A 13,343-nucleotide genomic window follows, 5' to 3' on the forward strand; every position below is an offset into this window, starting at 1 on the left:
CTTTTCCTTGATGCAGCCCCTCCTGTGTATGGCTGGAGCTGATGAGGATCAGTGGATAGGGCACCTGGGAGAGGCTGAGTGACCCTGCTTGCCTGGGCAGGTTATGTCACCCCTCTGTGCCCCACTTCCTCAGGACAGGAGTTCTGCTCTGCTGTCCCTTGGGGGTGTGCAGAGGGCCATGATGAGCTGGGCAGGATGGCTGGGGCTCAGCAAGTGGGAAGCCACTTTCACCTTCTTCCCCAAGTTTCACCAAGGCTGTCCCTGCACAGAAACACTGAGAGCTGGCCAGGTGATAAATAACTGGGGCAGGAATTACCCCTCCTGGGTGCACTGCACTGCCTGCACAGAGCTTGATGCCAGGGACAGCAGGGGTGAGGACTGGCTTTTGCCTTCCCTAATATTTTCCAGGGAATGCTGAACATGTCCTGGCAGTGAAGGGTGGATGTGGAGTGCCTTTGGGTGCTGTGCTTCCTGAGGCAGCCACTCCTCCCCTCTCTGTGGGTAGAGAGCAGGCTGTGCTCTCAGAGGGGACAGCTGCCATGGGTGGTGGATGTCCTGTGGGAGCTCTGCCTGTTCTTGTGCTCTTGGCTCATCATGGGGAGCTGGATGAGGAGAGGCGGGTGGGAGAGCAGCTGAGAGGGACATGGCCTTGTTGCATGGAGTGCTTGTGAGGCTTTCCCAGTCCAGATGTGTGTGTGCACCCCAGAGCAGTGCCTGTGCCTTGGGGGGTTGGTCTTTTGTCCAGAGAGGGCCCAGGGTGAGGGGCTGGAGGGTGTGGGAGATGCCAGACTGGCAGGACATGGCCTGAGCACTGCCAGCACCCAGCCCTGCCCCAGGGGGCTCCCTGGCCTGGCCCTGGCTGCAGGCAGCTGCTGGGAGCTATGACAGTGCTGAGAGTCTTGGCAAGTTCTTACTGTTGATTTTGCCTCTGGTGCCAGCATCAGGAAGCACACTGAAATGAATTAAGATGACTAGAGGAAAGCCAAAGTCTCCCCGTGGCTCCTGCTGGAGGCACTCCCACCAGAATGCTTAAGGCCTGAAGTGTCCCTCTGTGCCTGGATCAGCTCTGGGCTGTAAGTCAGATGGGAGCTGATGAGCATTCTCTGGGCTCCCAGGAGATGTGCATGGAGTAAATCAATGCATACACCTGTAAAGCTGTAACACTCAATGTATTAACAATGCATTGCAGCTTATCTTGCTAGCTCTGTGAGCTGGGTGTCCAAAGAGTTTAGAGCTGTAATGGCTGGGCCCTGTAAGGAGAGGGGTGTTCTTTCACACTGCTGCTGGTCAGTTTTGAGCAGGGACGGGGCTGTTCTTTGGTTACAGTGTGCTTTAAATGTCCTGGTTAACAACTCTGCTCTGCCAGCTCCTAGCCTGGCCCTGTCTGCCAGCACATCCCATCCAGGATGGCAGCACTGCCAGCAGCACTTCCAGCAGCACGGGCACACCCAGGCCACATCCCTGTGCCAGCCCCACTGTGCCACAGCTGCTGCTGAGTTTGGCCCTGGTGCTGTGCCTGGCATTGCTTCTCAGGTCCTGGGGTTTTGGTGTGCTGTGCCAGGCCAGGCAGAGGTGAGAGCTGACTGTCCAGTATCTCTTGTGCAGGGCTCGTGGCCTGCCTGGATCTCAGCCTCTGCTGGGTCCTGGGTTTGTCCTGCTGCGCAGGGGATGCTGGAAGCTCAGCAGTCAGACATCCTGCTGTCTCTTACCCACAGATTTTATTGGTGTGACCTGGCTTTTTGCCTCATAGGTGAACTAACAAGAAACAAAAGCATTCTCTCTCTTTTCTTGCTTTGTGGATTTGATTTGGGTTTTATTTGCATGGTGTGAAATGGTGACAGGTCACTAGAGCTGATGTGCAGCCTCACAGAGCCACTGGAAGAGGGAGAGGTTGGATGGCTGAGGAGAGTGATACCTCCTGTGCTAGACTGAGCTGTTGGATCAGAAGAATACTGGTGGAGGCTGGAGGGAGGTTACACTGCTGAGTTCTCCCTCTGTGCTGGAGCTGGTTATCTGAAGCAGGGATGGCACAGGGAGAGGAGGATGATGGTGCCAGCCTGGGCTGGGGGAGGCAGCCCTGCCCCCAGAGTCCCTGCCCGACATATGATGGGTGTAATGACCATTTTTTCATACTCTGATACTCATAAATTGGTACATCTGAATCTGTAGAGTTTTGTTGGGCTTTTGGGGGGCTGAGTTGTACTTGGAGAGGGAAGACTTCCCTTCCTCCAGCTGTGCTGAGCTGCAGGAGGATCCTGCAGTGCCTCGGAGGCTGCACACAGACTCAGATCACGATCAGTGCTCTACTGGGAGGAAAACCACCCAGGCAAACACAGTGGGTAACTTGGCAGCCAAGAAGTGGATGGTTTGGGAATTATCAGCACTTTTATCAGCCTACTTTGGTGTGTGTATTCCCAGGCTGCTTTATTGCTCAGGGCTGGGCTGCTTTACCGGTCCAGCACTGGTTATTGCAACTCATTACTCTCAGGGGTAATCAGCCCCTGGGGAGGATGTTTGCAATCATGAGCTGCTGTTCTGGAGCTGGGGCCCTGTCAAACCCGTTATCTTGGAACATATCCGTCCCCACGAGGGGTGGAGTCAGGCCCTGTCCCAGCAGAGGACAGGGCTGGGAGCTCTCAGCTGCTCCAGAGGGAGCCATCAGTCATGGCTCCTCTTCTCCTGTCCCTCTAAGCTGCCCCTTGCCTTTGGGATAGGTGACACCTGTCTCCCAGGAGCCCCACTGCTCTTTGCAAGTGCCATTCCCCAGGGTCCAGGTGACCTGAGCAGCCTGGTGACAGGTCCCATGGCACTTTCCTTGGGAAACCATTTGAGCACTCAAATCGAGAAAACAAATGTCTCCTCTTTTTTTATCTTTTTGTTTTAATCTGTGGGTTTTTTTGGAGCTGGCAAATTCAAAGAAACACTAATCAGGGTGTGGGGGAAGAGCTTTGCTGTGAGTAATGAGGCTGGTCCCTGCAGGGTTTTGCTTAGATAAGCAACTTTATCAAATCATGGGGGATACCTGAGGTTTTGGGCTATTAATGCTGGATTTACTCCTAAAGCAGGTCAAAAAAAAGGTAATTGTGTGTGTGTCTCATTACCCTGCAGTTTTGTAGAGCAGCTCCATGATAAAGGAAGAAGCTGAACAAACAACTGGGAAAGCTGTGAGATGCTTAGATTAGGGCAGCTGCCTAGTGAGGAAGTTTGTGCTTGTGTTTAATCAGTGATGTCTGTGTAGGGCTCAGGCTTGGCCTCATCAGCCTCTGAGCCTGTCAAGAAGAGAGATTTGGAAGCAAGACCAGGGAGAGAGATACTTGCATATCTCAATCTTATTTTTAAAATATGTATTTTATGTGTTAAAATTGCTTTTCTGGCTTTCCTTGTGCTTTGCTGCTTTATTAAGAGGAGTGATGTGGCTTAAACTGAGGCTTCCTGCACTTTGGGCAATGGCCTCCTCTCTGAGCTGAAACAGAGGGAAAATGGTTTGCCCAGTGCAGGTGGGACCCCAGGGCAGGTCATCCTCACCATCACAAGGGCATGGAGTGACAGGACAAGGGGGAATGGCTTCCAGCTGACACAGAGTGGAATTATATTGGACATGGGGAAGAAATTCTTCCCTGGGAGGGTGGGGAGGCCCTGGCACAGGTTGCCCAGAGCAGCAGTGGTTGCCCCTGGATCCCTGGCAGTGCCCAAGATCAGGTTGGACACTGGGGCTGGGAGCAGTCTGGGATAGTGGAAGGTGTCCCTGCCCATGGCTGGGGTGGGATGAGATGGGCTTTAAAGCCCTTCCAACCCAAACCATTCTGGGATTTATGGTCCTCACCATGAGCAGCTGCAGGTTGGAGGGAAGAGAGGACAGCTTTCCTTCCCTGGCAGTCCCTGGGACACCCACTGCCTTCTCAGCACTGCTCTGCTATCAGGGGAAGCTCCCAGAGGTTTGGGAAGAGGCCCCACAACTTGTTCCTATCAGAGAAATCTCTCTGACACAGCAGAAATAAAAACAAAGAGCTCTTCTTCAGTGTTTACTTTTATTTTTAGAGGACAATAAGTGAGCGGAGGGATCTTGGGCGGAAATGATGGCTCCCAAGTCCAGACCCCCCCTCCGCCCTCGCCAGGAAGCTCACGCTGCACGTGCGCCTGGCTGGGATGTTTGGAGACAAAGAGTTTCTTGATGCTTTTTTTTCCTCCCCCCTCCAGTTCTCTTGCCCATAGGCAAAGAGGATTTGCTTGCTGACATGCTGGAGTCTCGCAGGGAGCGGGGCTCCGGGTGCTGGGGCAGCACAGCTGTGCCAGGCCGTGTCTGTGAGCAGCCTTGGCTAGTGGGACAGCTTCCCGATTCTTCTGTTTCCTTGGATCAGTGAATTAAACTCGCACTGCGTGGTGCTGCTGGTGATGAGGACGGGAGGCTGAGGTGGCTCCCACACCCCTCCATCGGACCAGCCCTCCTCGCTGGACGGAGCTGGCGCATTGCAGCTGAGCCGCAGCCTGGCGTGGGCCCCGCGGGCTCCCGGCGCAGGATGAGTATGTAGCCCTGTTTCTCTCGTAGCCCTGTTTCTCTCGTAGCCCTGTTTCTCTCCTCCTTTGCTGTGCCCTGGGGCCGTGTGTTCCCGGGGAGCTGCAGGGCTGTGTGGCAGCGTGGTGCGGGGGTTTTGTGTGGGGCTCCTTTGTGTTGGCTCAGGCCAGGAATCACTGACAGCTCCTGTGATGCCTCTTTTCTTCTTCCACCAAGAAGAGACGCTGTGAAAAGCTAAGCTGAAAACTGAGGAATGTTCTCCTTGCCATGCTGTGACCAGGATCTGGCTGTGCTGGCTGTGTTGGTCAGGCAGACAGCCTAGCCCACTCCTCTGGACCATGTGCTCCTTGGGGAGCCAGGCTCTGCCCAGGGACACAGCCGGTGCCTTGTTTGGAGCTGTGTGAGTTACAGTGCTTGCTTTCCATGGGGGTTGGAGTTTTCTCTGTGCCTCTGATGTCTCTTCTGTGTCTGTGGCAGAGGAACCCAATTTGAAGCAAAGCCCGGGCAGTGGCAGTCCTGGTGTGCCAGGTGCTGGAGGAATGGGGAGGTGCCCCTTGCAGCAGCTGTGACCACTTGTGGGGGCCATGTCCTGCCATGGTGCTGGGGACAGCTTAGCCAGGGCTGTGGCTGGGTCACGGACAGAGAGAATTCGTGTTTGTGCACAAAAGCAGCAAAGGCTCTTTCATGCAGCCTGCAACTGTCATAGCGTGGCACAGTCCCTGCTCTTCATGGTCTGGTCCCCTTGCCCAGCTCCAGCTGGGATCTGCAATGTCTGGAGCCAGCTCTGAAAGCAAAGAGCTGTCTGCCTTTGCAAGGAGGAGGAGGGCACGGCGGCTGGTTGGGAATGAAATGGAAGAGCTGCTGCTGCTTTGGGGACATAGTGATGCAGCCCACCCTGCCTGCATCTGCCAGGGTGTGGCTGACAGCTCCCCATCCAAACAGGCTGCTGGGTGCCTGGGATGGCTCGTCCTGCCTTGCTCTGCATCCAGAGACTGTGTCTTGCCTTTAATTAGTTTTCTCCATCCCCTTGAGTTGGCAGGCAAGGGAGTAGCTTGCTCCTGAGTGCTTGCCAATCCTAACAGAGTGAGTGTTTTACATGGACTGTGCAGCAATCCCTGTTCCTGCCGGGCAGCAGCATGGGGGGCAGGCTGCAGAGGAGCAGGGCTCTGTCCTCCCTGCCGGGCAGAGCTGGAGGGTGGCAGGCAGTCTCTGGCAGCTATCTGTACCCACAACTGAGCTCCTCCAAAGGCCTTTGCCTCTGTGGGATTTGGGTTAATTCTTCTTCTTGGATTCTGGCTCATCTCCTGTGCCTGTGGATCTGGTGCTGCCTGCTCTGCTCTTGGAGGGTCTAACTCACAGCAGAGCAGCAGCCTTCTCAACCCAAGGTTCCTTTGATCTCAGCCTGGGGAGCAAAGCCCAGCCCAAGGGGTTTAAAGGCTGCGTGTGCAGCACTGTCTGGCTGGTCTCTTGCCCCTCTGCTGTAGTATCGAGGAGATGCTGTGTTGTACTGCCCTATGAGTAGTGTGTCTGTGTCCCTTCCTGTGGACAAGTGCAGCTCTGCTCCCTTCCTGAGCCAGGGGAAACTTTTGTAACTCGCAGCAGTCCTCTGCCAGATCCCCACCCAGAGCTGGCTGTGGCTGTGGTGAGAGTTTAAGGCATCGCTCCTATTCCACGTGGAGCCTAAAAGTTTCTCTGTATTTTGTTTTCATCCTATATCTTTCCCAGGTGCCTGCTCTTGGAAAGGATGGGGGAATTTGGCAGCTTGGGCAGCCCCTTTGAGGGCTGCAAGGCTGTGCAGTGCATGTGGCATCAGTGCTGTCCCTGCCCAGGACAGTTGACTCCTGCTGTGGTGGGCTACGGGGTTCCCCTGATGCCTGGTGTGGTGTGAAGCTTTTCCTTCTTACAGCAGGGTGGGTGGGCAGGATTGAGAGTCCTGCCCTGTGCCAGCTCCTGCCAGCTGCTCTGGATCAGGATGGCTGCAGAGGCTGGCACGGCTGCGTCTCTCTCCTCCTGTCCAAGCAGTGACTGTGTAAGTCTCACTTCCTCCTTGTTCAGTGCTTAGCTGGTGGCACACACAATAGTTAAGGGCACAGAACTCTTTCAGTGACTATGAATTAAAAGGAAGACCAGACAAACAAAAATAACCCAAGCTCCCAGGAATTCCTGAATGGTCTGTATTTGCTCTTGGCAAAAGGGGGTTTTCTCTCCTTTCTTTTGAAGGAACCTGCTGAAGTTGTTCATTTCCTGGCTCACTTGGCTAGGACCATTTTATGCAAAGAAGACAAAATCATTGATGTAGCCAGGCCAGTGATCCTCACTCTGCAAATACTGCAGAAGATTTGGCTAAAAATGCAGTGACTGAGCCCTGTATGAGCTCAACCCTCTTTTGTGAGAGAAGACAGGTGGGGCTATTCCTCTAAGGGATCTTGTGTAGGCCGTGGGTTTGCATCCCTGGCTGTCAGTGCTAATGTCCCAGAGTATGGAATAAATCCTCTTCTGGGGAGCAGCTGCTGCCAAACCATGGGACCAAACCTGCAGCGAGCATCCTTTTGGTCCTGTGCACATCTGGACAGTTTTACTTCATCTGATAGAACGATTTCCCAGGTCCTGAGGCAGCATTGGAAAAGTGGAAGGAGTAACCCAGGTTTTTTGGCAGCAGAGCTTTGCTGCTCTTTGGCTCTGTCCTGCAGTGACAGCAGCAGGGAACCTTTTCTGAGGTGGGTTTGTGCCCAGGCACCCTCTCTGCAGAGTGAAAAGCCAGGTGCCTCTTCAAAGGCAGAAGTGTGGGTGCTTGTAGCTTCCTGCATGTACTTTCCTCAACCTCTTGGCCCCTTCTGGACAGGAAACCTATGGCCAGAGGTGGTGAAATTCAATTCAGCCTTGTCCTGGCTATGAAGGGGATGTGTTGCTGTGGTAAAACGTGGTTTTGCATGGATTTGGGAGGAGGGCTGGAAACCACTCCTTCACATCCTGGCTGGTGTTGTTCCCTATCCACAGCTGCCAGAGGTGGGTTTTGAAGTGCTCAGCACCCACAGGAATCTGGTCTGTAGCTCTGATGTCAGCTCCTGGCAATGAGCCCTGCCCATGTGAAGGGGTTTGCCCTCAGGTGGGCTCATCTCTGGCTGCTGGTGCCAGGATGGTGCTGCAGAGCACAAATTAAAGCACAGGAATTACACTCAAGACATCAAAAAAAGCTATTTTACTGGGCTAGTCTCAGAGAGGTTGTGGAGTCTTCAGCCTTGGAGATATTCAAAACTCAAGTGGAAGATGTCCTGAGCAGCTGTAGCTGGCCCTGCTGGGACTGGGGGATCTCCAGAGGCCCCCGCTACCCTCAGCCGTATCATGATCTTCATTCCTGAAGCACCGGGTGAAGCTGGTTCCTGTGACTGCCACCATGTGAGGAACATCTCCAGCTGCTTTGGCTCTTCTCTTCCTTCCTTCCTTGCCTCAGGGCCTGGGGCTGCTGGTCACTGGCAAGTTGAATGTGAGTCGCAGTGTGCCCTGGCAGCCAGGAGGGACAGCCATGTCCTGGGGTGCGCTGGGCCAAGCATCACCCAGTGAGGGAGGGGATTGTCCCTGACTGGGACAGCCTCACCTCCAGTGCTGCAGGCACTTTGGGACATCACAATATCAGAAGGGTCTGTAACTGTTAGAGAGTGTCCAAGGTGGGGGGGACACAAGGATGGGCAAGGGTCTCAAAGGAAGCCATAGGAGGAGCAGCTGAGGGCACTTGGTTTGTTCAGCTGGAGGAGAGGAGATGGAGAACAGAGCTCACTGGGGCTGCAGCTACTCACAAGAGGAAGCTCTGTGACCTGGGACAGGAAACGGCTGGAGCTGTGCCAGGGGAGGGTCAGGTTGGATATCAGGAAAGGTTCTTCCCCCAGAGGGTGCTGGGCACTGCCCAGGCTCCCCAGGGAATGGGCACAGCCCCGAGGTTGCCAGAGCTCCTGGAGTGTTTGGATAATGATCTCAGGGATGCACAGGGTGGGATTGTTGAAGTGTCTGTGCAGGACCAGAAACTGATTCTTATGGGTCCCTTCCAAATCAGGATATTCCATGGTTCTATGATTTTGCTCCTCAGCAGCGCAGGCCCCACGTGTCTTTCAGTGTGTGGGACCGTCACAGTGCCCAGTTCCCTTTGGTGCTGTCCTCTGCCTCCAGCAAACCTCCCTCCCCGCCTGCAAGAGCAGCACAGGTGGAAGAGCAGAGTCACTGGGGAGAGAAGTGATGACGAAGCTCCCCTTTGGCTGTGGTCAGGATGCTCTTGATGGCCTTGGCAGTTACACTCATCCCACTTGCTTCACTCTTTTTGCCTGCATCTTGCCTTTTAGATTTCTGCAATCTGCATCACTTGAGTGTGCAGAAGTTTTCTTCCAGACCTTCTTCTTTGTCAGAAATTCGATGCTTCCTCTGTACTTTGGGAGCCCAAGGATGCCTCAGCTTTGTTTCAGTTTGCCAGGCAACCAGACAAGAGCCTCCCTTGGCTGAGAGATGCTCACAAAGTGAGAGGGGAAAGCAGTTCTGTAATTAGCTGCCTGCCCCTGCCCTGCACTCAGGGATGCTGTGGCAGGAGGGTGACCGGGAGGGGCAGATGGAATGTTTTCTTTTGCAGGTCAGTTTAAGGTAAATCAGAGAGCTGCTCTGCATCCTCGACTTTCTAATCTCTGATTTGCACAAGTGTTTCTTAACACTGGGTAATGAACTGGAAGATTTGTCCAGTGCTTAAGGGCAAACCCCATTTGCTGTGTTGCAATAAAATTTCCCTGATACCTTTCTCCATGTCAGACACAGTGATTCGATCCATAACTGCTTGGCTGAGGTTGCAGCCTCCGATTTACAACCAGAAAAATAATTCCAGCTGAAACTGGGGTTTCCAGGCCTCCATCTGTCAATTGTCGTAGAATCACAGAAGAGACCCTAAAAATCATCTCATTCCACCCCCTTGCAATGGGCAGGGACATAATGGCCTGGAGTTTATATGATTTTCTGAGGGTCAGTAATTTTTGGAAGATGCTTTCTGCTGCCTTGGCAGCCCCAGCTGGGCCAGGAGTGAGGGAAGCAGTTCACTTGGTTGTGTGCATTAATCCAATTTCAGTCCTGGCTGGCTGAGAGCAGGAGCCCTGATTAGCAGGTGTGACTAAGGTTGTGATGCAAATATTCCTTTTGCCTCAGTGTCCAGCTCTAGTGAACAAAATAATCATTTGCACATCATGGTCTCAGTTGTGTTTTTTCCCCCACAAATTTGCTTTGAATGTAAATGCTGGAGCAGCAGTAGTTCCACTGTGGAGACTGAAACCAGGCTCAGATTAGTCTGAAATTCAGTGATGCTGAAAGCTGGCAGCCGCCTTTTTCTGTCTGTCACAGGGTGAACGTGCAACAGGCAGTGAGTGACAGGCATGTCAGGGCTTGGGGGCTAAAAGCACAGGTGTCATGAGCTGAAACAGAGGAAAATGGAGCAGTTGTGTGCAAAAAGCACTGAGAGGCCTCTTTTTAGTGGGTGAGTTTTTCCTCTATTATCTCTAATGGAGGAAAACTTGATGCTGAAGGTTTCTCTCCTGACAGCTTTTGGCACTTCCCTGTATTCCCTGCTACTTGCTAACAAAATCCCAGTGAGCATCCTCTCAGGGGAGCCTGCACCATGCCATGAGAGGGGCTGTGGCTCCCCCTGGCCAAGGCTCCCTGTGCATCAGCTGTTCCCTAGGACAGGAGCCCCTTCAGCCCACAGCAGTGTCTGCTGATGGTCTCACCCCATTTAGCCCTTCTCCTTCCCATCTCCATGCTCTCTGGAGTGCAAGCTGGCCCAGGACAGCCTGGGTAAATGGTGCTGGGCTTTTTCCTCCTATAGTGTGACTGATCCTCAGCAGTTCCCACTCCTGGGGGAGGGTTTCTCTTTCCCCAGCACTTTGTCCTTGTGCCTTGGCTTCTGAACAGGGCACATCACCTCTCCTAACACCCCAGGCTGCAGGCTAACAAGGGGGCTAACAACATGGGGCCATGTAATTAATAAATGATCATCATCATGGCAGTGAGAGAATGCATTGGGCACTCTTGCCAAGCTGTGCATGTCTGCTGGGGTCAGGAGGAAGCATGAATAAATTTTGGCTGCTGGTGCCAAATAGAGGGGAGAAAGGATATATGAATGTAGAAGTCCATAGTTCCTACTCACACATCTGCTTTTTACTGCTGAATAAGAAATTAATGTAATCCATTAGCTAATGCAATCTCTCATCAGTCCAGTGATTGATAATCGTCCCAAAAGAGGGCAGCACGTCCTGCTTTAATGTCAGAGCAAGGAAGGGAGGTTTGTCTCCTCACAGGCTCATGGCTGCTGGGATCATAGAATCATGGAATGGTTTGGGTTGGAAGGCACATTAAAGTTCATCTCATTCTACCCACTGTCATGGGCAGGGATACCTTCCACTATCCCAGGTTGCTCCAAGTCCTGTCCAGCGTGGACACAACCAGGACCCACAGCCCTGCTGGGCTCCCTGCAGCCCTGCCAAAAAGTGCCTTGGACACTTCCAGGGATCCAGGGGCAGCCACAGCTGCTCTGGGCACCCTGTGCCAGGGCCTGCCCACCCTCACACGGAAGAGTTTCTTCCCAGTATCCAGTCTAAACCTTCCATCCTTCATGTTAAGGCCATTAAGTTCATCTAAACTGAGCTCATTGCTCAGACCTGAGAGACGGGGTGAGCTGAAGCTGCTGGGTGGGACAGTGGTGGAGCAGAGGTCCCTGGGGTTTGTGTCCCTGTGTGGGTGGGAAGCTTAGCTGTGCTGGCCAAGGGGCTGCTCTCCTGTGCAGGACTCAGGTGTCACTCACCGTCACGGACCGCTGCCGGTGTGTGGGGATCACCCAGGTCACTGCTGGGTAGGCTCTCCATGTCTGTCCCTTGCAGGGGCACAGGCTGGCTGGGAGGCAGAGCACGGGTGGCTGTGTGCTGGCACACGGACTGTGAGCTGCCTGGAGCCCAGGAGCAGCTGCTGTGACAGTCCCTGGGCGAGGGGTGGGATGGACCCTGCAAAGGGCCAGTCAGGCCATGCTCCCTGTGGAGTGAGAGCGGTACTGTCACATCTGACAGTCTGACTGCAGCAGTGGTTAAACACATCTTTTTAATCTCCATCCATGACATCACTTTCTAGAGTGGGGAAAACAGTTTTCCTGATTCCCTTTATATTTGGTGTTGCTTTTTGCATTAAGTTGCAGGGGGAATTTTCCTTTTCAGGGAGGATCCCTTTGGAAGCATGTGCTGGCTGAGCTGTCCTGGCTGTGCAGCAGCCATCAGCGACCACTGCTAAATGTTCCTACCTGTGAGATCTATGCTGAGATCACTTGAGAGTGACCCCAGGGGTGTGGGGGTGAAGGCAGTGTGCTGTTGTGTGACATGGGCAGCACTGAGGACAGGCTGCTGGCTCGCTGCAGGCAGCAGAGCTGCTCTCATCCCAGAGCTGGGAAATGAAGGAAGTGGGATAAAACCTGCTGTCCTTGAGGATTTGTTTTTCTGCATATGGAAATCATTGCTGGCAGGGATGTGAAGTGCAAGTGCTGGGGAGGGACAGGATGGGCCAGGTCCAAGGGCAGGGGCACAGCCCCTGCTTTTCTTTAGTCTCCTGAAGGAACTCTTTGGCTCTCTGCCAATCTGGGGGCAAAAGAAAAACAGGGATCATAAAGGGATTTTAAGCTGGGATGTGTAAAACCATACAAGAGGAGAGGCTACAAGAGAGCTGGAGAGGGAGTTGGAACAAGGGCCTGGAGTGATGGAACAAAGGGAATGGCTTCCCACTGCCAGAGGACATGGTTAGATGGGTTATTGGGAAGAAATTCTTGGCTGTGAGGGTGGTGAGACCCTGGCACAGGTTGCCCAGAGAAGCTGTGTCTGCCCCTGGATCTCTGGAAGTGTCCAAGGTCAGGCTGGACAGGGCCTGGAGCACCCTGGGGTAGGGGAAGGTGTCCCTGCCCACGGCAGGGGGTGGGAATGGGATGGGCTTTGAGGTCGCTCCTAACTCAAACCCAAACTATTCTGTGACTGTATGAAACCCCTCTTGTCTTGGTCTTCTGTTGCTATGAGAGTGCTCTCATGGCCCCTCTGCGTGCTCCAGGCCCTTGTACAAGGGGGTACCTATGATGGGCCCCCTACCTGGTCTCATGAGTGGGGCAGCAGGAGAAGGGGGGTGTTGGATACTTCTGCTGCTGTCTGCATGTGGGTTATCATCTCCAAGTGAAAAGCAGCCAGAGCACTGTTCCAGTGGTGGAGCTCTCCTCCATCTTCTCCCCAAAGCTAACTTTGCCGTTGCAGACACAAAGGCGGGTCTGTGTCCCTTCCTTGGCAGGCTTGCCCTGGCCCAGCGGTGGCTTTGTGTGCCCCGGGCTCCCGGAGCTGCAGATGGGCTGGAGCGAGTGGCTGTCAATGTGGCATTGTCTGCAGCCACCCTGCCACCCTCGAGGGGATGGGCAGGGGGTGCTGGCCGTGCCACCCTTGCTGCTGCTCTGGGTCCCCGGCACCCCCGAGAGCCAGACCCTGCCTGGGGGCACAGAGCTGCTGTGCTGACCCTGTCTGTCTCCCAGGGTCCCCTTGCTCCTGCAGGGACCTGTCCTCTGGCTGCCCACCCCCTCGGAGCAGGGAGGAGGGTTCATCCCAAGAGCATGTGGTCCTGCTCAGATGGCATTGCACCAACCTCAGCCTTTGCCATCTGCCCTGCTGCCACGTGGGTGAGAGAAGGGAATGTGGGATATCCCCGTTCCAGCAAGATTTCAGTGCTCCTGCCACAGGACAGAGTGATGGAGCCCCGTGGAGAGTGTGTACCCCAACAGGTGTGGGACCAACCCTCTGCA

The 13,343-nt window shown here is 54.1% G+C and overlaps 1 protein-coding gene across 4 annotated transcripts in view; it reads left to right on the forward strand.

The window, feature by feature from the left end:
* The window catches only part of LOC121350895 (ankyrin repeat and fibronectin type-III domain-containing protein 1-like), a 240,033-nt gene that overhangs the window by 21,557 nt on the left and 205,133 nt on the right, over window positions 1–13,343 (forward strand). For 2 of the 4 annotated variants that reach the window (XM_041462665.1, XM_041462668.1), the window contains exon 1: window positions 4,244–4,521. The exons of the other annotated variants lie outside the window; for them this stretch is intronic. The gene's annotated coding sequence lies outside the window, so the exon portion shown is untranslated. Of the gene's footprint in view, window positions 1–4,243; window positions 4,522–13,343 lie in introns of those variants that run through there. 4 annotated transcript variants of the gene reach the window in all.

Source organism: Pyrgilauda ruficollis, unplaced genomic scaffold (assembly GCF_017590135.1).
Source record: "Pyrgilauda ruficollis isolate IOZ18807 unplaced genomic scaffold, ASM1759013v1 scaffold16, whole genome shotgun sequence".
NCBI classification, from domain to species: domain Eukaryota; kingdom Metazoa; phylum Chordata; class Aves; order Passeriformes; family Passeridae; genus Pyrgilauda; species Pyrgilauda ruficollis.